This window comes from Ascaphus truei, chromosome 5 (genome assembly GCF_040206685.1).
Source record: "Ascaphus truei isolate aAscTru1 chromosome 5, aAscTru1.hap1, whole genome shotgun sequence".
Classification (NCBI taxonomy): domain Eukaryota; kingdom Metazoa; phylum Chordata; class Amphibia; order Anura; family Ascaphidae; genus Ascaphus; species Ascaphus truei.
Window position 1 is genome coordinate 272,304,448 of NC_134487.1, and position 27,420 is coordinate 272,331,867.

Consider the following 27,420-nt stretch of genomic DNA (forward strand, 5'->3'; position numbering starts at 1 on the left):
TAGCACCGTAGATATTACTAGACACATGATACATAAAGCTTGGCCCCTAAAGCTTGGTCAAATGCCCTCCTACTGTCTCTGTACGTTCCTCCTACATACCAATTAGATTGTAAGCTCCTCAGAGCAGGGACTCCTCTTCCTAAATGTTACGTTTATGTCTGAAGCACTTATTCTCATGATCTGTTATTTATATTATTTATATGATTACCACATGTATTACTACTGTGAAGCGCTATGTACATTAATGGCGCTATACAAATGAAGACATACAATACAAAGACATACAATACAGGTAAGGGGGCGCGAGAGCGAGCAGGCAGGGGGGCGCAGCTCAAAATGTTTGCGCTCCCCTGTACTTCTGTATGTAAGCAAACTTACTCTGTATTTGTAACATTGGAGCAGGTACAAGTGTAACGTTTCAGGATCACTTGTCCTTTCCTCAGACAACTGGTCCTGAAACCTTCCCCTTGTACCTGCTCTAATGTTACAAATACGTGCGTTTGTTTACATACAAAGGCTCCTGTGTGCTGCCTCCATTACAAAGTCTTCACGTCATTCTGGATCCAGCCTTGAGACGCGGGGATCGACGTAGGGTGAGCACCAGTGAGGGAAGCATTCATTAACCTGTTACCTAGAGCGGTGTGCCACTATCCCCATACTTTATTCTACAAAGCATGAACTGCCGAGTTCCACTACGTGGCTATTCTATTCATGACCCTCCCCTCTTAACTCTTTATCAACTGCCATGGTTTTCCCTGCCCAAGAAGAAACACATTTTGTTGCCATGCTTTGTGTTACCATGCTGCACGTACTCACTCCCCCCAAAATATAGCTGTGCTTTATTTGTTTGTTTAGGTCAGGGGTGGCCAACTCCAGTCATCAAGGGCCACCAACAGGTCAGGCTTTCAAGATATCCCTGCTTCAGCACAGGTGGTTCAGTCGTTGATTGAGCCATCTGTGCTCAAGCAGGGATATCCTGAAAGCCTGACCTGCTGGGGGCCCTTGAGGATAGAAGTTGCCCCCCACCCCCCTGGTTTAGGTTATAACTTCCCAATTCCTCCTTACTCTTGTTTTACATTTTTTGCTTGGATTTTAGTCCTACAGTAATACTGGTTGTTTTGTATTATTTGATGTTTTACCTGAAAATGTTATTGATTGCTAAGTATTATTATCATTTTAATTTTGTAAAGCGCCAACATATTCCCTAGCGCAGTACAACGGGAGTACAGAGATGTGTATATCACATAAACACAGTGACATACCAAATAAGGACAAGCAAGCGCAAAGAGATACAAGAGATACTGCTCACGAGAGCTTACACTCTACAGGGAATAAGGGGAAATGTTAGAACACAAGGTAAAGTGGCTGCTTACTAGCGGATGGAATAAGCCTCAGGGCGGAGTATGGTGCAGCCGCACAGCTGCTCTCATTAAGGTTTGGGGGTGAGGATGTTAGGGGGTTTTAGTGTGGAGTGTGGTCCCTATGTATCGACATACTTTATTGTTCTGTTAATTTCTCCAGTTAAAGATGAATAAAATATAAGTTGATTTTTATTTTATTATTCACAAATACTTATTTTCTGCTTTTCTTTGTTTAAAGATGTCAAAAGTATCCCCATTTAAATCCATAACTATCGTTAGTTCACTTAGGTCCACGCAGGGACTGCCTCTTTAATGATCTGTTGTGTCTGCTGCTCACTAAACCCTTTCTGCCGCTCCTGAAATTGCTCAGCGCACCGGTATTTTGAATGCAATTGTGACCGCTGTGTACATGGAGAATTTGGGATGAGAATTACAAGTGTGCATATGTTGGGGTGGTGTGAAATGGGGAACTGTTGTATCTGCCCCTAACTGTGTTAAATGTCTTCAATGCATTCGCTCAAACGCTTCATTTCCTGCTCTGTCAGTCCCATATTTGCCACTGCAAACCCAGAGGGAGATAAGAAGACAGGCATTTAAACGTGTTCCCTAGAAGAGTATAAGCCCCTCAGTGTCGCCACACAATATACAGACACAGCATCAGCACTGCATCCTGCCTCCCTCCCTTGCATTTCTCACTCTCGCTTATGCAGCATCCAGATATCATCCAGACGTTGCATTTTGAGCCACTTGGAGAGCAGGAGTGAAGTATTCTTTGCTTGCTAGTAGATCAGGGAGGCAGGGATGTGAATCCCACAGGTAACCCATCTCTGTCCTCTTTCTCTGGGACACTCCTCTCTATAGGATCTTACTTGGTGGCTACAGGTTGCAGCTTTTGACACAGTGAGGTGACAGCGAGGGAGAGAGAAAACGAATTACTGGTCCATCATGGTCAGATAACGTGGAGGTAAGTCTTAACATTGCTTTGTCCATATTTAATGCATTAAGACCAAACGCACAAGGGAAGAGGATTGTGGAATTCCCTCCATTAAGTATCCTATTTAAATATCCCTTTTATAAAGATACTGAACTTGTTACTATCGCCCCAGTAATGCTGGAAATGTAACCTGCAATACTGGAGGTGACTGTAGGAAATTGTAGACTTGGGTCAATTTACACTGTTAATAACTGGGAAGAGTTTGATAGCCAACTCCAGTTCTTAAGAGCTACAGTACCAACAGGTCAGGTTTTCATGATATCCCTGCTTCAGCTCAGGTGGCTCAATCAGTGGTGTAGTCTTCGACTGATCCTGAAGCAGAGATATCCAGAAAACCTGACCTGTTGGTAGCTCTTGAGGACTAGAGTTGGCTACCCCTGGTTTAAATGGTGCTCCGCATGCGTGTTTGACAAGTTCACCATCTGAACAGGGTTAATAGGAACAGTTCCAACCAGGTTTGGATTTATAACTCCAACTCCAACAGATGCATAAACTGAACCGATTAAAATGATACCTTCAGAACCAGGAGAGGTTGGTAATTTGGTGTTAGGTGTAATCTGTAACTCCGCTACTTACTATGGAAACAATGTCAGATAGCACAGGATTAAAAGAGCAGTTGCTAAAAGAGCAGACTTGCCTAAGACACAAGGACCCGACACTGGGAATTGAACCAGGTTCCCCTGCTTCAAGCTCAGTGCCAGAGTCGGTGTCTTTACGCACTGAGTCTCTCCTCCTCCCTTTTGAATACCCCCTATTTTAACATGATTAGGAAGAAGGGGTCTCCAGAGCAGTACCACATTAATTTCAGCTCTGGTGACCCATTAGTTACCGAGATACTTACCTGAGATGATGTCGCTGGTTACTTCTCTCGAGGGGAGACAAAATGGAGATTCCTATTGGCACACGTCACATGCGGTTTCAAACAAACAGGAAGTACCTGTGGCATTGTACCCTGTAAATACCTTGTGAAGTAGGGGGTCCCCAGAGCAGCAATGAATCCAGCTCAGCTCCAAAGACCCCCTTCGTCTTATACCTGTTTAAAAAAAGGTATACATTCAACTTGGAATGCACCATTAATGTCCTAATGTTTGACTCATTCCACCGCCAAAGTAGAGCCAGGGAGGGGACATTGAGGGCATATGAATAATGGACTAGCTTAGTCCATGCAGTGTTTCCGTAAGAAATACATACTGTAGCATTGTAGTACTGTAAGTACTGGGACTGCGCATGGATGCTGGAGAGCACAATATTGTTACACAATAGGGCACAACTCTACACCTACATGCCAACCTTTTATTTCAAGAGAATGGAAGAGATATTGGAAACTGGGACCCACTTTCTAGCAAAAAAAAGTCGAATTTTGCAGAAGATAATGCGTGAGGCTCAGCTTAACATAATCAGTGGTGGCAGAAGCCAAACAGTAGCTGTACTGTGTAAACACAGGGTAGCACAATCCTTTGAACCAAGGGAGCAGTGTCCTTAGGAATCAGTTTTAAAACTAAAACACACACACACACACACACACACATATATATATATACTAGCCGTTATTCGAACACTTCACGCGTCATGTTCTGGCTTTTCAAAACATGAAATTGACACAGTAGCACAGTAGCACAGTACTGTACACATTACAATTCATCCATTTTATTGCAACCGCAGAAACAGAATCCATGAAATTCAAACAAAACATCCGCGATAAGCGCGGGTGCCTGGGGCGATTGGCCGCGTTCATGGTGCGTGGGGAACAGCAGAGAACTCAAAATCGGCGCGGCGAGAGTGCTGTTTGAAATGCAAGAATCTTGAACCATTTCCCGGGTGGTATTCTTATCATTTTCTGCTGCCAATAAAATACAGCATTATAAAACTCAAGCAATTGCAAAAACATGCAATCCCAGATGCAAAATATTCTACTCGCTCCTCTGTAAATAAGGCGGTGGTTTGGGATGCCTTCACTTTATAACCATTGCTCTGCAGACAGTTTATAAGGGTTATGTAGACTGAAAGGTGACACTGAATATGGTATAACTGGATATGGTGCAGGTTGTCTGGCTGTACGTTAACTTTTTTGCCGGCAGAAGTTTGGCATCACCGGCCCCCGGGTTTGAGACCACTTGATCGCTTGGGGCAGTGATCACCCGGCAGCCGTCACCTCCCTGATAACGTCTGTTCTAAATGGGACGTCCCTCTAGAACAGGAGAGCGCTAACTTTTTGTCTTGCGCACCCCTGGTGGCACTCCCCCGCCCCTCTGTTCGCGCCCCCCTTACCTGGTCTGAAGCATCAAATCACGCCGCGGGGTCATGTGACATGACGTCACATGACCTGGCGGAGTAATTTGATGCCGCGTTGCCATGGCGATGCATCGATTCACGGTAAGTGAAGTTGCAGAAGCCTCGCGCGGTCCCCGCTGCAAAAAGTCTGGTGTGAAGAAAGGACCGACACTGCTACCCACTCTTTGCTTAGGCTGAGGCCCCAGTACCTCCGCTGCATGCGCACCCGCGAGACTGGCGGTGCGTGAAGCCGATTCCCCGGTCTGCAGTGAGCTGCAGGAAGAGAGATCGGGGGGGGGGGGGTGGCGGGGGAGTGACTGGGGCGCGGCCATGACGTCACCCGGCAGGTTCGACCTCATTGGCTGAACCGCCGGGGGGCGTGGCTTAGCGCTCCGTCGCGAGTCCTGCTCTCAATTCTATTGAGAGCAGGAGCAACTCTCGCCACAGCGCTGCGGCCCCCCTCGCTGCGGGCTCGGCGCCATTGAGGGGAGGGCTCTCGTCCCTGCAGCGTCTGCCACAGCGGGTGCTGCAGTAGCCAGCGGGGACCAGGCCTTACAGAGCAGCGAGGGGGATTGCAGTAGAGCAGAAAAGTATAGTTAGAGGGTGTTGCAAGAAGGTAGGAGTGCAGTGTAGTAACTCTCCGGCAGATATACGCTTTAGTGGATATTTAATATCATACATTGGGATTTACGTGCTGTTGATAGGTGCAGCCTCTATATATCATTTTAATATCACTCCAACAAAACGTGCTATAGCCAACGAATAATGCTTAATGTGGAGTGAGCACGAACAGCATTATACTTGTATGGCACTGAGAATCTACACCAGGGCTGGCCAACTCTAGTCTTCAAGGGCCACTAACAGGTCAGGTTTTAAGGATATCCCTGGATCAGCACCGGGGGCTCAGTTGTTTACTGAGCCACTGATTGAGCCACCTGTGCTGAAGCAGGGATATCCTTAAAACCTGACCTGTTGGTGGCCTTTGGTCTATACCATTCTGTGGATGTTGCAGTGTGCATGACCAGGTAATCCCTTGTAGTCCACATTTTGTTGGTTGAGGAGCAGGGAGGTAAATTGATTTTATCAGAAGGAACAATAAGCAGGTGCTGAGCACTGAACTCGATTCTCCAACTTCAAAGGCCAGAGCGTTAACCTGTAGCTTCCAAAGCGTCGGTATTGTATACGGGTGACCTTCAAATTAACGTCGAATTCAGTGGTTCTCAAAAAACATGACATAAAGAAACACTAAAAGGGCAGCAAGCTACACAAACACACACACACAGAACAGGGCAGACAGCCACAGACACACACACACACACACACACACACACACACACACACACACACACACACACACACACACACACACACACACACACACACACACACACACACACCCCCCCCCACAAGGCAGACAGCTACACACACATAAGGCAGAAGCTACAAACACACACACACACACACTCACAACAGGGCAAACAGCTGCACACCCACACACAAACGCTAGGGCAGACAGCTACACACACACCAGGGCTGATGGCTACACACACACACCAGGGCTGATGGCTACACACACTCTCACACCAGGGTTGCCACTACTCCGGGTTTCGGAAGGGAATGCAACATGATGAAACTGGGTCATGTGATGCCCGTTGCCATGGCAACGAGACGCTTACATGACACCACAATATAGCGTGGCGTCATTATGTGATGCCTAGGCGTTCTGTTGCCATTGCAACTGGACGCCGTGTGACGTCACGTCCCGTTGTCATGGCAATGCGGCTCCATGTGACGCTGTGCAGCCATATTGAGAAGAGTTGCAGAGGGAAGATGTTAGAATGATGGAGATGTTTAACTTTGATTGCATTTCCCATATACCTCGGATTGTTCATTTAACATGTGATTAATTGAAAATAGATTGACATGCCAATTGTTGCTGCAGGGAAGCGGTTCAAAATGCACTACCACTTAAGCAGATCCAAAACATTGTTATTTGTTTAAATTGCTTTCCCTTGAATTGTTTTTAACCCTGATCACATACAGTACTTCACTGTAAATACCCCAGGTTCTGGTACTGTAATTGGAAAAATATTGATGTAAACACGCTGTTCAATGCAACTTTGCAAATCACAGCTGCATTCTTGTCTCGGTCAGATAACTGTACCTACCCTCTCACAAAACCAATATTTATTTTATAATCCCTGGTATTTGTCAATGTGCTCGGGGCAGTTTGGCTGCCATGCTTACGTTTTGGAAAGTTATTAAAAATAGCTTTAAATGTTGAAGCCACAGTTAAAAATGGTGAAGATGTTACTGGGAGCTTTCATTGCATTACAACAGGCGTGCGCAAACTGGGGGGCGCAAGATTTTCTGGGGGTTGGCGCGGCAGTTACAGAGGTCCCGCGCTCTCTCCCCCGAGGCATTTAAATTAAATGCCGGAGGGCCGTGCAAGGCCCCTATAACACACCTTCCCTTCCAGCGACGCGTCGTCATGGTAATCCAGGCGCCAAATGACTCCGCGGGGTCACGTGACAGCTTTCGCACCCCTGTATTACAATATATGTTGCTAAAGCAGGGGTGCTCAACTCCAGTCCTCAAACTCCCCCAACAGGACAAGTTATCAGCATATCCCTGCTTCAGCATAGGTGGCTCTATCAGAGGCTCAGTCAAAGGCTGATTGAGCCACCTGTGCTGAAACAGGGACTGATTGAGCCACCTGTGCTGAAGCAGGGACTGATCGAGCCACCTCCGCTGAAGCAGAGATATCCTGAAAGCTTGACCTGTTGTAGGGGCTTGAGGACTGGAGATGAGCACCCCTGAAATATACCATTGGAAATGTAGGTTGGCCCTGGGTCTTTATAAACCCCCTGGCGCTCGGCACACCTTAGGCACTTCTTTCAACTCCCCCTCTAACGTTTGTTCCTCCTCCTATTGTAGACTCAGCAACCACTGCGACTAATTACCTTTATTGACTACTGAGCATCTCCATTGGTGCTACACTACATGCCTCAATGTCACTGTTTCTAAGGAGCTTGCAAGTAGAATACGTTCTCTGCAGCTGGAGATGGATTTAAGGCAGCATTTCCCATGTGGGTGGCACAGACCCACATCTTTTAACACATTGCATGCTCCCCAGGGATTTGCCCCCCTATGTAATTGAAGTCTCAGCATAGATAATATTGCCTTTTTAGGCGTACTGAATTTCCGTTGCTGAAATGCTGCTGCTGCTCCTGGCACACAATAATAACCAAGGGGGTGTTAGGATAGATGTAGTTTCTCTCTTAGGAGAGTGATGGGTGGTGGGGTCCATTGACTTATCATTAGAGCTCCTCAGAAATATGTTTGAGTCTCTCTTCTCAGTCCCTACAGGCAACATTACATTATCATGTTGGAGTCATATCGTAAAAGAGCCTGCTGCCTTTGGCCGAGTCCATAGACGGACAGGCCCTGCTGAGGCGTGCGGACGCTTCGTGCTGAGCCCCTGCATCCTCAATGAGGATGCCTTGAGAGGGGGCTCACGCGAGCGTCCGCAGGCGTGCTGACGAGTTGGAGGTTTCAGCCGAGCGCCAAGCTGTTTTTCAGCGCGCTGTCGGCTGAAAACCTCCAATCACAGCACAGCAGTGTCAACGTCACGGCGCCGTGACGTCGACGTCAGTGCGTCGCGGGCGATTGGCCCAGCAACGTCACTGCCCCGCCTCCAACCACCTCCCCCCGGCTCCGATCGCGCACGCTGGCTCGCCTGTATGGGCATGAAATCGCCCAGATTTCAGCAGGCGAGCCTCAGCGTCAGCGCGGCTCGGAACTCCTCACGCTTCTATGGCCCGGGCCTTAGTAACACACACATATTTAGAAACTATAGTTTCAAATGGGAAAAGAAAGCCCTATATTGAGCTCTATACTGTATATACCATAGATATAAAGTGCGTTAATATGAATAACCTTTTTGCGTATAGCAGCCAATGTTTTTAAAGGAGAGATTTCCACATCTTTCCAAAAGGACAATGGAAAGAAGGTAAAAAACATATGTGGCGCATACACTTGAAAATAAGAAGTTTAGAAGATATTGGAGGGTATATACAATCACTTAAATACAGTTCTCAGTAGGCACACATAATCATATTTAGCTTAAATTGCTTGGTAGTCATTTACACTTTGATGGAAGTCTTGGCTGCGGATTCCATTCTGTTTTCGGATTCTTAATGAAAGGTAGAAGGGCACATAGCATAATACAGGTTTATTAAGGTAGTAAAAGAGCGTCTAAATGCAGTCGCAAACGGCGGTGGTCAACGGGCAGTTTGAACAAAAATGCTTTCCAGGAATATGTTCACTGGTCTCTCGGTCACTTCATGCACGGTTTCCAGGGATCCGCACAGGGCATCTGCGGTTTTAATGGGGCTGAGGTATAAGGCCGTAATCTCTGACCTCTCACGGCTCCTCACGGCTGACCATCTGTTTTTATTTATATATTTATACTGTGGGTGGGTTTACTGGCTATGCATCTTAACCCTGGCTGTGCTCAAAGCCGTGACCATGCAGCAAGCTTAAGCCTAAAGGGGAACCATGGTGAATGGTTTTGAAACAAAAGGTGGCACTGTATGCTCATTTGCATGTCATTTCACAGAATCCCTTGCTGCAGTGGAAGTGCTGTGTGCTGGGTGATAATAGTGAAAGGCGGGGTTGCAGACCTGTCTAGGACATGCAAATCAGCTTACAGTAATATTTCCATTTGATATATATATATATATATATATATATATATATATATATATATTCACGTAGGAGTCAGAGTTATAAAAAAGTGATATTTTGTGGCTTATTGGTGTGTGTTAACAAGGCATAATGGTGAGTGGAGAGTTATGGCAGCAACCGCTATAAATGTGTTTAATATGAATATAACCCCTTCAAAGACATTGCCTGCTTTCTTACAATAATGGTGTTTTCAGCCTGAGGGGTTTAAGAGCAGGAGGAGGGTATCTGTGATAAGTTTGCTGCTTTGCCCTGAGCACAGCAAATCGTGGGTAAGCAGAGTGAGAGAGAGAGAGCAGAAGAAGAAGTTTCCACGCTTAAGCAGAAGCTAACTCACTCTCTCATGTAATTGCACTGTAAGAATGGCTCATTGAGCCAGAGGACAATGGGACTGATGAGGAGAAATCAGCGCTCTTGACGGCTTGTGCAGGTGAAAGAAGCAGAACGCAGGATTTGAACACAATACGGCAGCAGCTCCCCACAGCTCAGATGGAGGGGATGTATGAGGCCAATTTAATTTTACATATAACTGCCTACACCCCACACACCCCTGATGTTTCTAAAGCTCCCCACCCAACTGAAAATAATAGTTTGTATATACATTTTGCCCTACAATTTCAAAAAGGCTTTGCATTCAAACTCAGGAGAAGTCAATGCAGCCATCTCTAGGGTGGAGTGTGGGTAGCCCATTCTGACACTCCTGTGCCCCTGGTAGACTCCACATGGACAAGGAGAGGACAGAACACTGTTATAATTAACTAAGAATGGTTGTCGGACTGATCCACAGCTATACAAAGGTAAACAGCAAAGACCACACAAAGTATCATCATCATCAAAAAATTCTTATTAAAAAAAAATTACTTGGGTGCAACACATCGAATTGCTAATATTTACCCTTTGACCCCTTGAATGTATTCCTGCTTTTATGTGGTCTGGTATCAAATGGGGGAGAGTTGCTACATTTGTCATAAACTTCTCTGAGGTACAATGGGTACAATGTAACTAATGTAATACATAAGGGAGGTGACTACAGGTGCCAATTGTCATATATTGTAATATTGTGCCATATAACTCCTCCCCTTACTCTTTCTTTAAAGTAGCAAACCCCCTTGTACATTTTGTTTTAACCCCTCGTTTTTTTTATCAGCCTTGGAATTATGAGGTTTCCAGAGCTGAAAACCATTATTTTCAGCCATGGGGTTCACAACTTAATTAGTGGTAAAGATAGCATGTTGCAGTCCCCTCCAGAAGAATCAAAATGGCGGTCTCAATCTCCCGCATCACGAGGGACAACAGGACTGCACAACGTCATCTGTTACGGCTTCCTTTTGGGCCACGTGATGCTGGTGTTTTGAATACGGGAGATGTTTTTTTCGGCGTCCTCAAAAGTAAGTTAGTGGGAATTCGTGGAAATGATGGTGTGTAACTTTGTGAGGCTAAAGAAGGCCATCCAGCAATTTCAGTAATTGTTGGGTCATTTGAATTTTGCAACTCACATGTCGCCCATGGGGAGGGTTTATTGCAGGCGTCTGGCATTCACTATGACAGGGGTCAAGGCTGTGGATCATTTTATTAGGGTGACGAAAGGAATTAGGAAGGATCTGTTGGATTGAAAGGATTTTCTAGGTCAATATAATGGGCAGACTCTGGCACTGAGGGAGCCAGTGGAGAGTCAGCAGATCAAGCTCTTCATGGATGCGGGGGGGGGGGTCAGTTGGGTTGGGGGCCTTTTTCAGGTGGGGTTGGTGTGTCAAAAGGTGGTGTGGTTAGGTGGTCTTCAGCAAGATTTAGATGTTACATGAGGCTTTGTGTAAGCTTGTATTTGTTTATTTGTGTTTGTTTAGGCTGTTCCAGGGTTGAACCATGGAGAACCGGGTGCCAACTAATCAGTGGAGATCTTTCTTCCTTTTAATCAATTAGGAACAAGGAGTGCATTAGGAACAAAGTAATCAGGGCTGTGGGCAGAGCCAGTGCCTAAGGACAGCCCTGAACTGTCTGGGGCAGAACTTCGGAGCATGGGAAATTGGAACTGACCTATGGGAACCGAGCCGACAGGGACCCAAGCCAGGTTTCCAATTTCAGTTCTATACCTGCAGATGCCTTGCTGCCGGGTACCGAATAATGCTTTGCTTTTGGAGTGTCTAATTGCCCAGCACGCAAGGGTATCCTTCCCCACTTCACCATTGTCCATTAGCACTGCACCTGGACTCACACTAAGACTAGCCCTCTGAATCATTTTGTGCATGATACTAGACATTGTGTCTATTGCAGGCATACAATGAGACACACACACATACTGAATACAATAAATATCCCATTATTGCACAGTTTGAGATACATCACTTGAGTTACCTATTAGCAGGGTTGAAAAGCCATTTTACAACCCTGAGATGGCATGTTGACCTCTTGGTTGGGTCGCCATCTTGACTAGTAGGGGCAGCAAGCAGGCTTAACCTTTATTTGTATCATGCCAGGCTGCCTTACCATCACATCCTAGTTTTGGCTTGATTTTGTATAAGCTATATAAAGCGGTGACCAGTTTTTATTCTAAATCATTGTCTGTGTATTATCTATTGGTTAGTATGTGGGTACCACCCGTCTCTCATCGCTCCCCCACACCCCACAACATGGGTATGGGTAAGTCATTGATTCTCTTAACTTCTTTGCATAACAGACATTTGCAACACTTGCCACTTTGGCCCCTTAACTACTATTATGCATGTACTCTTTCTATATGGCATTTGTTCATAATATCTCAAATATCCCATAAATCACAACCTATATCTGAAAGCCCCATTCACGTGTGATCCTGTAGCTGAAAGGCCAAGTATACAAAAAAAGAATGACTAATACGGCACCTCTGATAAGCAGCACATAAAGTCATTAAATGTCACAATAATAGAGGATCACATCAAAGCATATGACGATCTGGTGTACGGTCCAAGTTCTGAATCCAGAAGGGTCCACGTGGGAGATATCAGATATTATTCAAAACATGTGGAGAAAGAAAAAGAAAAAAACATACATAGGTGTAATACTGTAACAAGCACAAATAAATGACAAAACAACAACAAAATAATACAAAAATAGCATTTTAGAATACATGAAAGTGATGATGATGTAAAGGATAGAGATACTTTTTCTATTACACTACATGTGGTAGTTTAATTGGAATGAAATTAACAATCCCGCCTGGCCAAGATGCCAAGCAGATGACGGGACAACATCCGCCCTCAATTGGATTACAAAAAAAGAAGAGAAGAAGGAAGAAGAACTTACCGGAGGAGCATCGGCTGTTCAGGAGCTTTGCGTCGTCAGTCAAGAGGTTGCTGCTTGAGTTGGATTTGGAGGGAAAAAACATCAAATGTGAGAAAAACATTGATTGTATTTTATTTAATTGCTTTTTTTTTATTTTTAGGTTGCCCATTTTCTGCCAATGTATTTATCTATGCCCCTATAGATAAGCACAGTGACAGGCAATGCATTTTTTGGCAAATGTTTATTTTTATTTAGTTGTAATGTATTGTATTTTTGGTGCTTGTGTTTTTTTAGGTTGCCCATTGACCGCCATAGTGGCAAACTATGCTCATATTATGCCCATGGTGTGCCACTGTGCCAATCAATTGGTTTATTGGGGGTAGTTGCCCTGGGGAGGGTGGTTAGGTCTCCTGGGTTGGAAGTGTGGGGGGGAGGTTAACCTCTTAATTATCATAGTGTTTAATAACTGCTACGGTGATTATGGGGTTAGTGGCCAGTAGTTATTTATTTTTTTATTTTACTGTTGGAGCCCGCTAAAGTAGAGGAAGACGAGGATGACGAGGACGGCCTTCAACCTGGCAGGGGTAAGTACAACTTTAGTTTACTATATGCTGGCTGGGTCATGTTTTATTTTTTAATGGGCAAATGAGCTATTATCCAGATATGGATAATAGGGATTTTGCCCATTACAGTACTATATTCGTTTTGGGGGGGAGGGGGTTGTTCAATGTATTGTATTGGTGATTGTATTGTAATGTTTAATGGGGTAGAGGAGGTGGGTGAAGGAGATAGTTGTCCCAGGGTGCATGGTTAGGCCTCTCGGGTGGGTAGTGGGAGGGGTTAACCCTTTCATTACTATAGCCGTTACTACCGCTAAGGTAATGAAGGGGTTAACCTCTCCCGCAACCTTCCCTGTAGGCCTAACCAACCACCTTCGGGCAACTACCCCCTTCACTCACCCGCTCTAACCCCAATAAACCAGGCGGTCTGGTTTAACCCCTTCATTGCCTTAGCGGTTAGCCGCTAAGGTAATGAAGCTGCTTTTATTTAATTTTGATAACATATTATTGTAGCAGGGGGTCTCGGGAACTGAACCGCATTGATTTCACCCCCGGTGACCCCCTGCTTCCAGAGTTATAGGCCCCGTTATGGAGTGCCGGTATCCCTCTGCTTTGTTTAAATCTCCTGATCACTTTGGCTGCGACGCCGGAGAATTTAAACATGGCCGCTGGGACACCGGCACCCCATAACGGGGCCTGTAACTCGGGAAGAAGGGGGTCCCCGGACGTGAAATCAATGCGATTCAGCACCGAAGAACCCCTGCTACAATAATATGTTATCAAAATAAAAGCACCGCGATCGCTCGTTAAAGGCGCGCAGGTAGAGTGACTGATTCAGTGTCTCTCTTACTGCCTATCTATTACATACAGGTGCAGCCAGGGAGGATTCACACAATGCGAGTTCCATTAAAACGGAGGGACCCCCGCTGTGTTAATCTGATGGTCCATTACAACCTGCTGCGGACTATATGAGTGGTTGCCAGATGCTCAGGGATTTTCCTCAAACATTGGCTCAGAACCGGCAGTTGCATCGGTATCCTGGGAACGGGGTCCCCTGAGCTGAAAATAGTGAGGTTCAACCCAGGGTACGTGCCGGTTTGTCATGCTGTAGAAAAAGAAAAAAAGGGTGAGGGTTAGTTAAGCATGATTGTTGCTTTAATCTAATTTACAATAAATTACAGAAATGTGGAACATTTTATTCATACTTTTCTCATACTGTGTGTGCTCATTTGCATGTTATTAGGACAGGGAGAGGGAGCGGCTCAGTGAGTAAAGACTCTGACTGGCATTGAGAGTTTGAAGCAGAGGAACCTGGTTCAGTTCTTTGTGTTGGCTCCTTGTGACCTTGGGCAAGTCACTTTATCTCCCTGTGCCTCGGGCACCAAAAACATAGAGTGTAAGCTCCACGGGGCGGGGACCTGTGCCTGCAAAATGTCTCTGTAAAGCGCTATGTAAAACTAGCAGCGCTATACAAGAACATGCTGTTATTACTATTATTATTAGAAAAAGGGAGTGGTAATAGGGAGTGATCAACTACAAACCATGCCAATTAACAAATGAAATAAACGATAATTATAATGAGTGGGTGCAAACTGTGAACTGAAAGTGAATCAGTAAAATGGTGAGCTGCACTAGGTAGTGTGCTCAAAGAATAATTCACTTAAATGCACACCACTAACAATTAGGAAAGAATAGGGTTACTTAAAACATATATTACCGATTGTAACAGTAATTTAAAAAAAAATCAAAATATCAATGGTGAGACGAAATCCCAGTAACCCCTACTACATAAACACTCAGACACAGTATAATACTTGTCAAAGTGGTAGGAAATTAAGGGTTAAATTCATCACTGATGGGAATAACCATCAGAGACCAGAGACAAGGCTCAATAATGGTAAAGACCTTTCAATGGTCACGTTACACTTAACACATATATTATATGTATATAAACACTCTTTTAGGCAGTGCACTGCTCCTGTAACATCCTTCTCCTCCTTTGGGTATATAGGATTGTTTATGGTATAGTGCTACAATCAGTTGCACCTTAATAGACCTATAAGCAAGTACTAATTGAGGTCTCTAGAGCATCGGTATTTATAGGTGCATTACTGAGCCTTGTCTCTGGTCTCTGATGGTTATTCCCATCAGTGCTGAATTTAACCCTTAATTCCCTACCACCTGACAAGTATTATACTGTGCCTGAGTGTTTATGTAGTAGGGTTACTGGGATTTCATCTCACCGTTGAAATTTTGATTATTTAATTACTGTTACACTTACAATCGGTAATATATATTTTAAGTAACACTATTAAAAGTTATATCCTAATTGCTAGTGGTGTGCATTTAAGTGTTTTTTTTTCTTTGAGAACACTATCTAGTGAAGCTCACAATTTTACTGATTTGCATGTCATTACCCAGAATCCCTGGCTGCAGTGGGAGCACTGTCTGCTAGGAGATAATGGCGAAAGAAAGGGTTGCAGACCTGCATGAGACATGTAAATGTGCTCACAAGTGATATGAATCAAGATCTCATACTACGTGGAGTTTAATTTGCTCACTATACAACCTGAGATGGCTGTTTTTTAACTACTTAAGCGCTAGAGGAAGCTATCATTAAAGAATCTTTTGCCTTCAGTAGTGATGTGTGCGAAATGTTTGAACAAGTTCACAAACTCAGTGAGATTTGCTGACTTTTTTCACAATTTATTTTTAGATAATAAACCTAATTAATAAATATTGAACTTATCAGGTTGCTATGTATTAATATATTATAGCTCTATGTTGACTGTAAATATATTATTATTGCTTGTCCCCTTAGCAATAGGGCATGTGTGACCCTTGATGGTATGTGATGGTTCCGCTTGTGCCTCTCTTAATAGGATATGTTGCCCATTCCTGCCCTGGGACTTTGGCCATAGTCCATAACTCAACCCTCTATCTAGCAGAGTAAGGGCAAAAAAACCCTGTGCAGCTTGGATTATTTAGTCTACCAGGCCAGTCTGCATGGCCCCAGAATCCTTCATCCAAAACATTTACTGTATGACAGTTATCAGAAGCATAATATGATTGAAGAAGCACGCAGAGAGGATGCTAGCTTCAATTCCTCCCCTGCCAGGAGAATACTGGTGCCTGGAGCTGGGCTAATTTCTGTACACAGCAAGCGGAGACCAAGTTTTAGGGGAGGAGGGAGAGAAATGACAGGGGTGGAAGATGCAAACAGTATAAGTAATGGATAAGAAGACAACACGAGGGACACAAGTAATTGCTAGAGAATGTGGGCTGCTGAAAGAGGGAGAAGCAGTGGGGGTTTATGACATAAACGAATGAATAAAATACTTAGGGCCTTATTCTATGCTGAGTTCAAGTCTATGGGGATCAGCCCAAAATGGCACAAACGGCCTGTATGGCGCATCGCATATAGAATTATCCTCTTAGTGCTGTGAAAGCCTGTCCTTGGAAGCTTTTGGTCTCTCATGCACAGCGGTGTATACTGTATGTAGGTATCAGATCTCAGCTTCATGAATCCATCGTACCATTCCTACTCTGTATGTGAACAAACAATACACAGAACCCCAGCAAGCTCATTTTAGGAACTCCTGAGCCCCCACAAAATATATATGTATATGTGTCAAAAAGGAGAGCTATTGAGCGTGGCAATTGCACACAACAAGCGACAGAGAAGCCCAATGCTACATCCAATATGACAAAAATACACAGTAAAAAATCTTATATATTCTCTTGAAAAAGGGTCATTTAGTTTAACCCTTTGTCCAAAGCATTGTAAGCTTGCGAGCCACGACAAGGCAGACCCTGCTCACAGGTCTTAACACTACCAGATAAAATACTAATATACCTCCATTCGGATTAAAATTCTCATTTACCTCTATTAGGAGGGAGAAATACCAACATTGGATTCCAGTAGAATGAAAAAGACCTGCTGACTTGGGTGGTGGGGAGGGGTGAGCTTAAAACCCTGGTAAAGAGGGGCCACTAACCTCTAGCAGCTGAGACAGCTGAAATTAAGTTAACAAACAACACACAGAACCCCAGCAAGCTCCATGGCCAGATTCCCTACAGATACGACACAGAGGATCTCAAAAATCAATTTTAGCTTCTGCTACTCACTCTCTCCTCTATTTTCTTCTTCCCTTTATAAAGTCAGGTTTCATCCGAAGTAGATATTTTATGATGGGAACCCATTTCCTCCTTTTTGTTATAGACCCTTGTTCAATAAGACCAGTATGAAGCTGTCGTGCTGGAGAAGAGTTTACTGACCATGTACTTCCTTCACACAGGCTGTACTGACAAAACTGTGTAATGTGGCAGGCATAAGATGATAGGGATCCATATAAAAATTGACAAGAAACAAATAGTGATACACTGTGAGTGCTCATTTGCATGTCATTACCCAGAATCCCTGGCAGGGTTGCAGACCTGTGTGAGGCGTGTGAATGTGCTCACAAGTGATATTTTTTTATTTGCTGGCGAAAAGATGAATGAATGAGACTTAAATCTTTTCCAGCAGATGGAAGCAACTTCCCTGCATACTGAGTGTTACATTCTCATTGAAGTGATCATTTATGGCATTTCTTGATGAAAGGGGCAGACATCTATAAGCATTTTCATAGATTTCTGATAGTCTGAAAGATTTCCTTCAGTTTCGATGGTGACTGAGAGGTTGAAGGAGGAGTGATTGTCAATCTCGCTTAGTCCGTCTCTGGTTATAATCACATTTATGGGCATTTCTTCCATGTGTGAGCACTAATAGTAAATAATGTCAGAAGCATATTCATGCGGTTAAATGGTTGCGATTGGCACATTTTATTCCAGTCATTTAAAATTATGTAGCCCTTTTTGTTAACGCCTATACTAAGGGACTACGGTGGTGCATGTACCTGTGGCTTCAGGAGCTCTGAGCCTCCGCTAATTGGGAGCCTGGGGTCATATACCTTTATCACTTACGGTGCAGCGCCTCCACTTACCCAGGATCCCCAGTATAGAGATTATACCCTGAGCAAGAACATAACAACAGCAGTATGCAACAGCAACCTTTTATATATCACACATGAATAACAAATGATCGGCAGACTCATCGTATAACATTACACACACACACCGTGGCTCGGTCACACCTTATTAGGGGTAATGTTCTGTACATAGATGGCTCTGCCACTCTCCCAAGGAGTATATCGTATAACCGGTAAAGTATGGTACCATATGGATTCACTCAGTAAGCCCAATTAGTTAGTGGGAGGCGGGATCAGCGCCTGGTGCCCGGGGTAGGTGCACTTGTAGATAATGATACCTTCCGGTCACTACGATGACCGTGACACTCCACACCTGGTCCTGGGGCTAGTCCAGCCTTGCGCCGTCTCTCCCTTCTGCAGCACCGTCAGTTGTTTAATCCAAGATGGCGGCCGCAGCTCCGCAGCTCCGCAGATAAACCTCACTAAAGGGAAACGTCCCTGACAACTATGGGCGTCCTTACAAAAGCAGCAGCCTACTGTGGCAGGGGGAAGACTCCTCGGGCCGGGGAAATACCCTTACCTAAGCGGACGGGTCACTGACCCTCCGCTCTCGCACACGAGGTTCCGCCAACCTCCTCCTCCACCTCCCTCTCTGCTCTGACCCACCGCCCACACGCATCCGGTTCCTCTATACAAAGTCTCGCATCCGATTGGTCCTCAGCCTCAGCTGACCCTCTCCCAGTTCGGAGTTCAGAGTTCAGAGTTCCTCCAAGTCTCTACAGATTGGTTACCCTTCGCGCGCTTCTCTCGCGCATGCGCAGCCCAACTTGTACGCAGTGACCTTGCTGGCAAAACAGGGACAATATGGCGCTGCCTATGTGATGCAACAGCGCGGAACCTTTATATATATATGCACATCCTTACAATTATTTAAAAATCATTCGTTATCCTTTAAATCTATATTTGAATCCGGCTGTTCTGAGCTGTGCTATGTTCAGCTTCCAGCTGAACTCTTTTTTTTTTTTTAGTTCGAACAACAGAACTATCTTTCTTTGTATCTAAACATATAATCTGGTCATAAGGTCTTAAGACATTTCATTAAAGCCAACACAAGCTCCATCTTAGCTTTAGAACATTTAGATACTTCCGGGCCTCCAATCGGGAGGCGGCTACCTTCAAAGTCTTTAATCGCTTCATTACTTGAAAGGGGAGAAAAGAACAGAAGAGAGAGGGGGGAGAGGAAAGGGTAAGAAGGGAAGGGGGGAAGGGAATGGAAACAAGGGAAGGGGCTCATCCCCTTTATCTCCCCAGCGTCGGCTCCGGTACTAGGTTTTCCCTTTGGTTGAGATATATTCCCGGGCTCTATTTTTCTAGTTCTCAGGCCATGCGTCCCAGACCTTATAATGCTGGTCTGTTTTCTGGGTTAGGAGGGCTGAGTTATCCTTTTAACATTTCCATGGTAAGCAAATGTTTTACAGATGTTTTAAATGTTCTCTAATCTCGTTTTGGTAATACTCAAATCTGCATGTAAACTTGTATGCTCTTTTGTTCTCAGTAAGTAAGATAATTGTGATGCCATCATTAGTTAAATAGATCAAGTAGCTGAAAAGCATAACATTCAGCTCAAACTGAAAGGAAAGGAAACATCTTTATTTTCACAGGATAAAATGTGTTTAATGTTTACTTTAAGGACAGATAAAGTTCCTCCTACTTTTTTCAACCCCACCCCGTCCCCCAATTTGTTACAGGATGAAAACCAGACAGAGGGGGAACACCTGAGCTAATCGCCTCTATTTTCAGTTTTGTGAACTACCCGTTTCCCCGTGATATTTACCAGTGAAGTTACCAGGTTTAAATCTCCCTCAGGCAAAACAAAATGGCTGCCAAATCTCAGGTCAATAGGAAGCTGTATCACCATCGGTTATAGCTTCCTATTGGATAGCCGTTTAAATCCTCTATAGAAAACAGGAAATAATACCTGTAACGTCACCAGTAAATATATCGACTACCCGGGGACCCCCAGCTGAAAATAGTGCTGTTCAGCTCTGAAGAACCCCCTGGTTTCAATTGTTAAAAATATGGAGGTTAGTTAGGGTGGATTCCTTGTTTAGTGTGAGATTGAGCTCAAATACATTATATCTGCTCTTAGTGCATCACACCCAACTACCGTGATAGATTGTTTATTTTCTTTTTTAGCCTGCGATGTGGGACTGCCCCATCTAAGGGAACAATCTCTAGGTTTAATCTCATGAACATATCACTGTAATTAATATTTTTTTGCTGCCGGATGCCTGGAAGCACCCGAGTGACCTTCAGACTTCCTGGATTGCGACCAGGTGACAAACAGAAGTGGAGGGGTTCCACTTTCCCTCCCGTTTCGATTGGGTTCACTGCTCCGATGGAACGTTGAACCAATCAACCCCTGGAGAAACAGGATTTTAATGATGCAGCCATGTCTGGTTTTGGCTACCAGTCAGCCCTCCCTGACATGCAAGCCCTGGTAACAGTGCAGGCAGTGCCAGGACCAATAATCCTGGGTTTCCCCACTGAAAACAGCTGCCTTGAGTGGCAGGGGAGGAGGCGGGCTATGGCCTGTGTTCTGCCCAATCCTGGTCTCAGACCTTGGACCTTCCCCCCCGGTACTTAAGGAGCTGCACACCTAAATGTAGTAGTGTATCTTCCTCTGAGAGAGACAGGTAGTCACACAGAGGTGAACCGAGCATTGACACGTTGTCACCTCCGCTTGGGGGTGTGAGGAGTGATACCTTACCCCTGACTCTATTAGGGAGTCAGGGAAGAGCAAGGGCTGTCCCGGGTGCCCTTGGCCTGGGGATGATGTCCAGGGACCATCCTGAGGTTGGAGACCTATCGGACTGTGCTGAAGCAGATACCAGTTGTGTTGCTGTGTATGCAGAGAGACAATAAAGGGTTCCAGTTAACTATACTCCTGCCTGGTGTGCGATCTATCTGGGGGAGTAGAAGTAAGTTCTCCTGTAGGGATTGTCTCCACATCCCTGGAGCATGCAGCAGATGGAGACACTATGTGAGATAAAGATCAGTCATCTACCCCAGAAACCTGTCCTGTCTTCCCCAATGACAACGGCGGAAAGCTCCTCGGCATCCTGTGAACCAGCAGGTAATCAGCACAACACCACTAGTGTCAGCGTGATCTCCCAGAGGGTGGGGGAAACACCGTTACAATGATGACATACCGGGTACGGCACAAGGGCCTCTGGTGTGCCAGGTACATCATTAAGGTACTCGAAAAGTTAATTCAGTTTGCTACTAAGTGGGACAATTCCGTTAAAATTATAGAGCACTTGAAACGCCAGCAAATCAGCCTCTTATCTTTTAATTTCTTTACACATGCTTGGGGCAAAGGAATGGCAGTGAGGCCATTTAAATATATCAATGTGCTGCTTTATCATAAACCCTGCAACTGATATCACCAGTGACAGAGGAAGTACCTGTTTGCTCGCTTTTTCAGAAGGGAATTCTGGCTTTGCTTCTCAGTTGTCATGTACAAAGCCACCTTTCGGTTCACCGGACAAGTAGAGGACAACTTAACTCCTTTAGCACTGGGAGGGTTGTAGTTGCCATCCCAGCTATCTGGTCCAAACAAAGTGATTTTATACAAACTCCCTTCATTTATTTTTGAATTCTTCAAAAACAAGTGATTTTTTTTTATTATTAATGTAAAAAAAAAAACTCCTGCTTTCTAACTCAGCACTGTGCACTTTAATGAAAAAATGAATTAGCCAGAGATAAAAAAAAAATTAAAAAACAACAACAAAGCATACCTTTTTCTATTGTGCTTTTTACATTTAGAGTTTCAGAACTAAACTAGTGAAGCTACTTAACATACATTTTAAGTTAGGAAATAGTTAGAAAAAAAATGGTACAGATGGTAACATGGCTGAGAGCTTTTATCCTTTGCAATTATAATGTACAGTACGTTGGTAAGTTAAAGTGCCCAGTTTATTGTCCGTTCAATATCCCTAGTGGTAGAGGAACCCAGCCAGATACATTGCAATTTGCATAGAGCACTGATTCCAGTGCTCTATGCAATACAACTTGGGCTGAACCTGTGAGAGCTATTTAATTGAAGTCCATGCCTGAAATGAGTGTCATTTACAACATGGCCCATGCCAGCACAGAAAATAATAACATAACGCACCAATCGAAAGCAAATTCTGGTGAAGGTGACAGATTGCTGTTCAGCAAATATATTTACACTCCATGAATAACTGGCGGGTCTAAAAAAAAAATCATCTTTATTAACACGTTCCTGAACATGGATGGTGTTTTCTTTAGAAAAAATACACTGAAATTCCATATTAACAGGGAAATGAACAAAAAAGTGTATGGTCACCGCTGTGTGGGACATCGCAGGAAGTCTTGGGAATTGGGCCCAAATAGGGGTGGCATAAAAAGCGAACTTTAGTCCTCTATGATCGCATTCTGATTGCCACTTAATAGCACCACATACTTTGCAGAGTGGGGGGCGTAGGTTGAACCCATTTGCTGCTACCAGCATCTCCAACACATTGCCAATCTCTGTCAATTAAGGGGGTTAACCCCTTTCGTGATTTTAACTAAAGCTAAGGCCCCGCTGCACGCGCCCGCACGGCCGCCTTGCTTGCCGGCGGCGCGTGCAAGTTGCTGCAGTCTGCAGAAAACTTTTTCCGGTGCGGGGTGTTGTGTCAAATGGGCCGGGGGGGGCGTGTCAAATGGGCCGGGGGGGCGTGTCAAACAGGTCGGCGGTGGGGGAGGGGGGGGAGGGGTGGACCAAAACTCAGAGCAGGGGCAGCTGGGAAGCGGGCACCGGAGGGAGATGTGGGGTTGGGGGGTGGGGGGGTGAGGAGAGCTATGCACGGGAGAGGGAGAGCTATGCACGGGAGAGGGAGAGCTATGCACGGCTGCCTAACTAACAGACTTCCCTCCCGTAGCTCCTTCTCGCTCCCCTCCTCCCCTCCTCATTGGCTGACACGTGCACCACGTGACGCGTCAGACCTGCAGAACACAAGCCGCTGGTAGCTCCGGCAGGCTGACGCGTCACAGCACGCAGTCCGCCCTGTCGGAAGGAGGCAGCGGGGGCAGGCACACATCAGGTAAGGGGCTGGTGGCCCGCGCGCGCTGCCGACCGCAGCGGGGCCTCAGCCTAAAGCTGTCTCACATTTTAATCTGGTGTGTGACTGTTACATACGCCTATTACTTATCTTTAACTGTGCATGCAATGTCTTGTATATAATGTATAACCCTGGTCACTTTATGTAACTATGTATTTGTAACCATGTATTTGCCATAATATCTCTGTGCCCAGGACATGCTTGAAAACGAGCGGTAACTCTCAATGTATTACTTCCTGGTAAAACAATTTTATAAATAAATAATATGACTTTAGAAAATAGTAACCGGAGTAGGAATACCAGTAATCTTCCCATTTAGGGGCGTAAGGAGAGCGTTATCTGATAACAGCGCAACTCGATGGTAATAACAATGAAGGAATTACATTTGCCAGTCATTTCCTTTGCAGCAGGGGAACCTGGTTCTAAACCCAGTGTCGGCTCACCTTGTGACCTTGAACAAGTATTAAATTTATTTAGAAAAATTGTTTTACCAGGAAGTAATACATTGAGAGTTACCTCCTCATTTTCAAGTACAGCTCAACCCCGTTATAACACGATCCGCTACAACGCGAATCCGCTTATAACGCGGTGCAAGCGTGGCTCCCAATTTTCGTATTTATGAATACTTTACAACACGATCAATGGTATCTTAAATACTTTACTGTACAATGCATACAATTGTAGCATACAATTTCTAACGCGATCCTCTTATAGCGCGATGTGATTCTTTTGACCACAAGCACAGCGTTATAAGGGGGTCGAGCTGTATGTCCTGGATACAGAGTTATGGTGGCAGATACATGGTTACATTAAATGAACAGAGGTTATACTTTCAATTTACAGACATTTCATGGACCGTTAGAGATAATATGATTATGGGCATGTGTAACAGTTACAGATAAGATTAAAATGAGAGACAGCTGAAATCTTGAAATTACTAATACTGGAGGCGGTTTTGAGAGTCTATGCTAGGTTGTTCCTGTCATAAGGTACCTGGTTATTTCCCGTGCTGTGTGTTTTATTAAAAATATATTTTTCCTACTGCACTGTTTTTGGAACCGCTATATTGTCAGAGGGAATTGCAAGCACCTTTAGCACTGAATGAGTTAAAAAAATGCTATTCCGGCTTATTCCATTTCAGCAGACTATACTATACGTGCTTGTGTTATGGACCAGCAGTCATTAATGCAGTCTTTTCTGTACAATATGTACTGATGTAGCCAGCGGAAGCAATAACTCCTCCTACATCTGTAGAGGAATAATTGAGCTTCTTTGAAACAGCTAAGGCTACGACCCCAGTATCCGCTCCTGGACGTGCGCCTGGCAGCGCGTGAATGGGTGCAAGCCGCGATCGGCGGTCTGTGATTGAGCTGCAGGGGGAAAGTCAAGATCGCAACAGGAGGGGGGGGGCGGGGCCATGATGTCACGCGGCAGGTTCGCCCTCACTGGCTGAACCGCCGCTGTGACTCATGCTCGACCGCCATGCCAAAAGACTAAAATCTTGTCTTTTTGCCAAGGCGGTCACGCATCTTGGCTTGTGCGCGCACGCACACACGCCGACTGGGGCCTGCCCGATAGAGGGGTGTGCCTTGTGTGTGGCGCGCATGCTGTAGCGTGCGCCGCAACGGCCTCTGGGGACCTGGCCGAAGACAGCATACTCGGGCTCGGATAACATAAAATCTGGTATTAGCGCACCAAAAAAAGTGCCTTATTTTTATTGTGCAATACATCGATGTTGCCCCGCCAATAATAAAGCACTTTTTTATCGGATCCATTAAACGTATTAAATCCGAGAAAAAAGAGGCCTAATACTGCATTTTTAGGTCAAAACGGCCATAAATCAAGTTCTGAAATTTATCAAAAGGGGATGAAAGCCAGAAATCCGGCAAATAATTTATCACCTAGTCCAGGCTGTCTTTTCTATGAATATAATAGCCAATATACTGGCCATTATATACATAGTTATTTAAAACCAGAGATAGAACATGAAACACAGACAGAGCTCAGTGCACATCCAATGAAACTTATACACGGTACAGTGCCTAAATATATATGTATATAGATATCTTTTGAATAAAATGGTCTTTTAGTTTAACATTTTGGCCAAAGTGTTGTAAGCCCCTGAGCCACTACACGGAAGACCACATCTCAAGGGTACCTAACACTAATATAAATTCTTAATAACCTGTGCATTACCAGGAAGAATGATTTATAATAAATCTGTCAAAATGAGTTGCAAAGTTCTAAGTCTGATTGAAGCTCTTATTAACCTGTACATTGCCAGGAAAAGCACTCTGTATTAGATTTGTCACAATCAAACTGTAAGCAAGCAAGATCCCCTGAGAGTGGGAGATGCAATGGAGTGAGCTTTTAACCATTTAAAAGTGGGCGGGGGTAAGCTTCAAACTAGGTAGGAGAAGCCACTCTCCAATCAGCTAAGACCAGCTGAACAAGAATTGTAAAACATACAGAACACCTACAGAACACAGTGGAGAGCCTGGATAGCCAGATTTGCAATAAATGGGAAGCTTACACTAAAAATAAAGTTAATGAACAACATTAAAATACATGAATAACCCCCCTTCATTGCCTTAGTGGCTAACTGCTAAGGTAATGAATTGATTACACCCTCGTGGCATAACAACCCCCTTCCCCTCAGCGGATGCTGCGTTCCTCCACTCGTTTCTCTGAACGCCTCTGGAGGAAGTCTCACACTCTCGCAGACTTCCTTCACTACAAATTTATGCTATCCTGTTTCAACTCTGCCCTCTCGCAAGCTAAACAAGCCTAGTTTTCTGCACTAATCAACATGCACAAGTCTAACCCACGCCGACTGTTCTCTGTCTTTGATACTCTACTCAAACCACCCTCAGCTGCCTCTCCTTCCTCCATCTCCGCTCAGGACTTTGCTGACTATTTTAAGGAAAAGGTGGAATCCATACGGCAGAACATCCCCTCTGTTTCTTCCTCCCATCCTACACCTCTTCCTAACTCTCCTCCTGCCTTCCTTGACTCTTTTTCCACTGTCTCAGAGGAGGATGTGTCGCTGTTGATTGCCTCCTCTCCCTCTACCACTTGCCGTCTTGACCCCATTCCCTCCCATCTCCTAAAACCTCTAGCTCCTACTATAATCCCTATGCTCACACACATTTTTAACTCCTCCCTCTGCTCTGGAACCTTTCCATCCTCCTTCAAACATGCAACAGTCATACCATTACTCAAGAACAACAAGCTTGACCCTACCTGTCTTTCTAACTATCGACCTGTCTCCCTCCTGCCTTTTGCCTCTAAACTCCTTGAACGTCTTGTATTCTCTCGCTTGCTCCATTTTCTCAACACCTATTCTCTCCTAGACCCTCTACAATCTGGCTTCCGCTCTGCTCACTCCACCGAAACAGCCCTCACTAAAATAACTGACGACCTCCATGCTGCCAAAGACAGAGGTCATTACACTCTGCTCATATTACTCGACCTCTCTGCAGCATTTGACACAGTGGACCACCCTGTTCTCCTCCACATTCTCCATACTCTAGGTATTCGGAACAAAGCTCTATCCTGGATCTCATCCTACCTCTCCCATCGTACTTTCAGTGTCTCTTCTGCTAACACCTCCTCCTCCTCTATTGATCTCTCTGTGGGGGTACCCCAGGGCTCTGTCCTGGGACCTCTTCTCTTTTCTCTGTACACACTCTCTCTAGGTGACCTAATAACATCTTTTGGGTTTAATTATCACCTCTATGCCGACAACACACAAATATACTTTTCAACACCTGTCCTTACACCTGCTGTACAAACCAAAGTTTCTGAATGTCTCTCTGCTATATCATCCTGGATGGCCCTCCGCCGCCTTAAACTCAACATGGCTAAAACAGAGCTCCTCATACTTCCTCCCAAACCTGGCCCTACTACCTCCTTCCACATTACTGTTGGAACTACAATCATTCACCCAGTAGCCCAAGCACGCTGCCTAGGGGTCACACTCGACTCCTCTCTCACATTCGCCCCTCACATTCAAAACATTTCTAAAACTTGTCGCTTTTTCCTCCGCAATATAACAAAGATACGCCCTTTCCTCTGTTGCTCAACTGCTAAAACTCTGACTCAGGCCCTCATTCTCTCCCGTCTTGATTA

General features: G+C 44.9%; 1 protein-coding gene across 1 annotated transcript in view; it reads left to right on the top strand.

Moving 5' to 3' along the window:
• The first annotated feature begins 2,103 nt into the window (after positions 1-2,103).
• The window catches only part of LOC142494572 (neuropeptide Y receptor type 2-like), a 52,202-nt gene continuing 26,885 nt past the window's right edge, over positions 2,104-27,420 (top strand). Inside the window, exon 1 of the mRNA XM_075599025.1 lies at positions 2,104-2,325. The gene's annotated coding sequence lies outside the window, so the exon portion shown is untranslated. The remainder of the gene's footprint in view (positions 2,326-27,420) is intronic.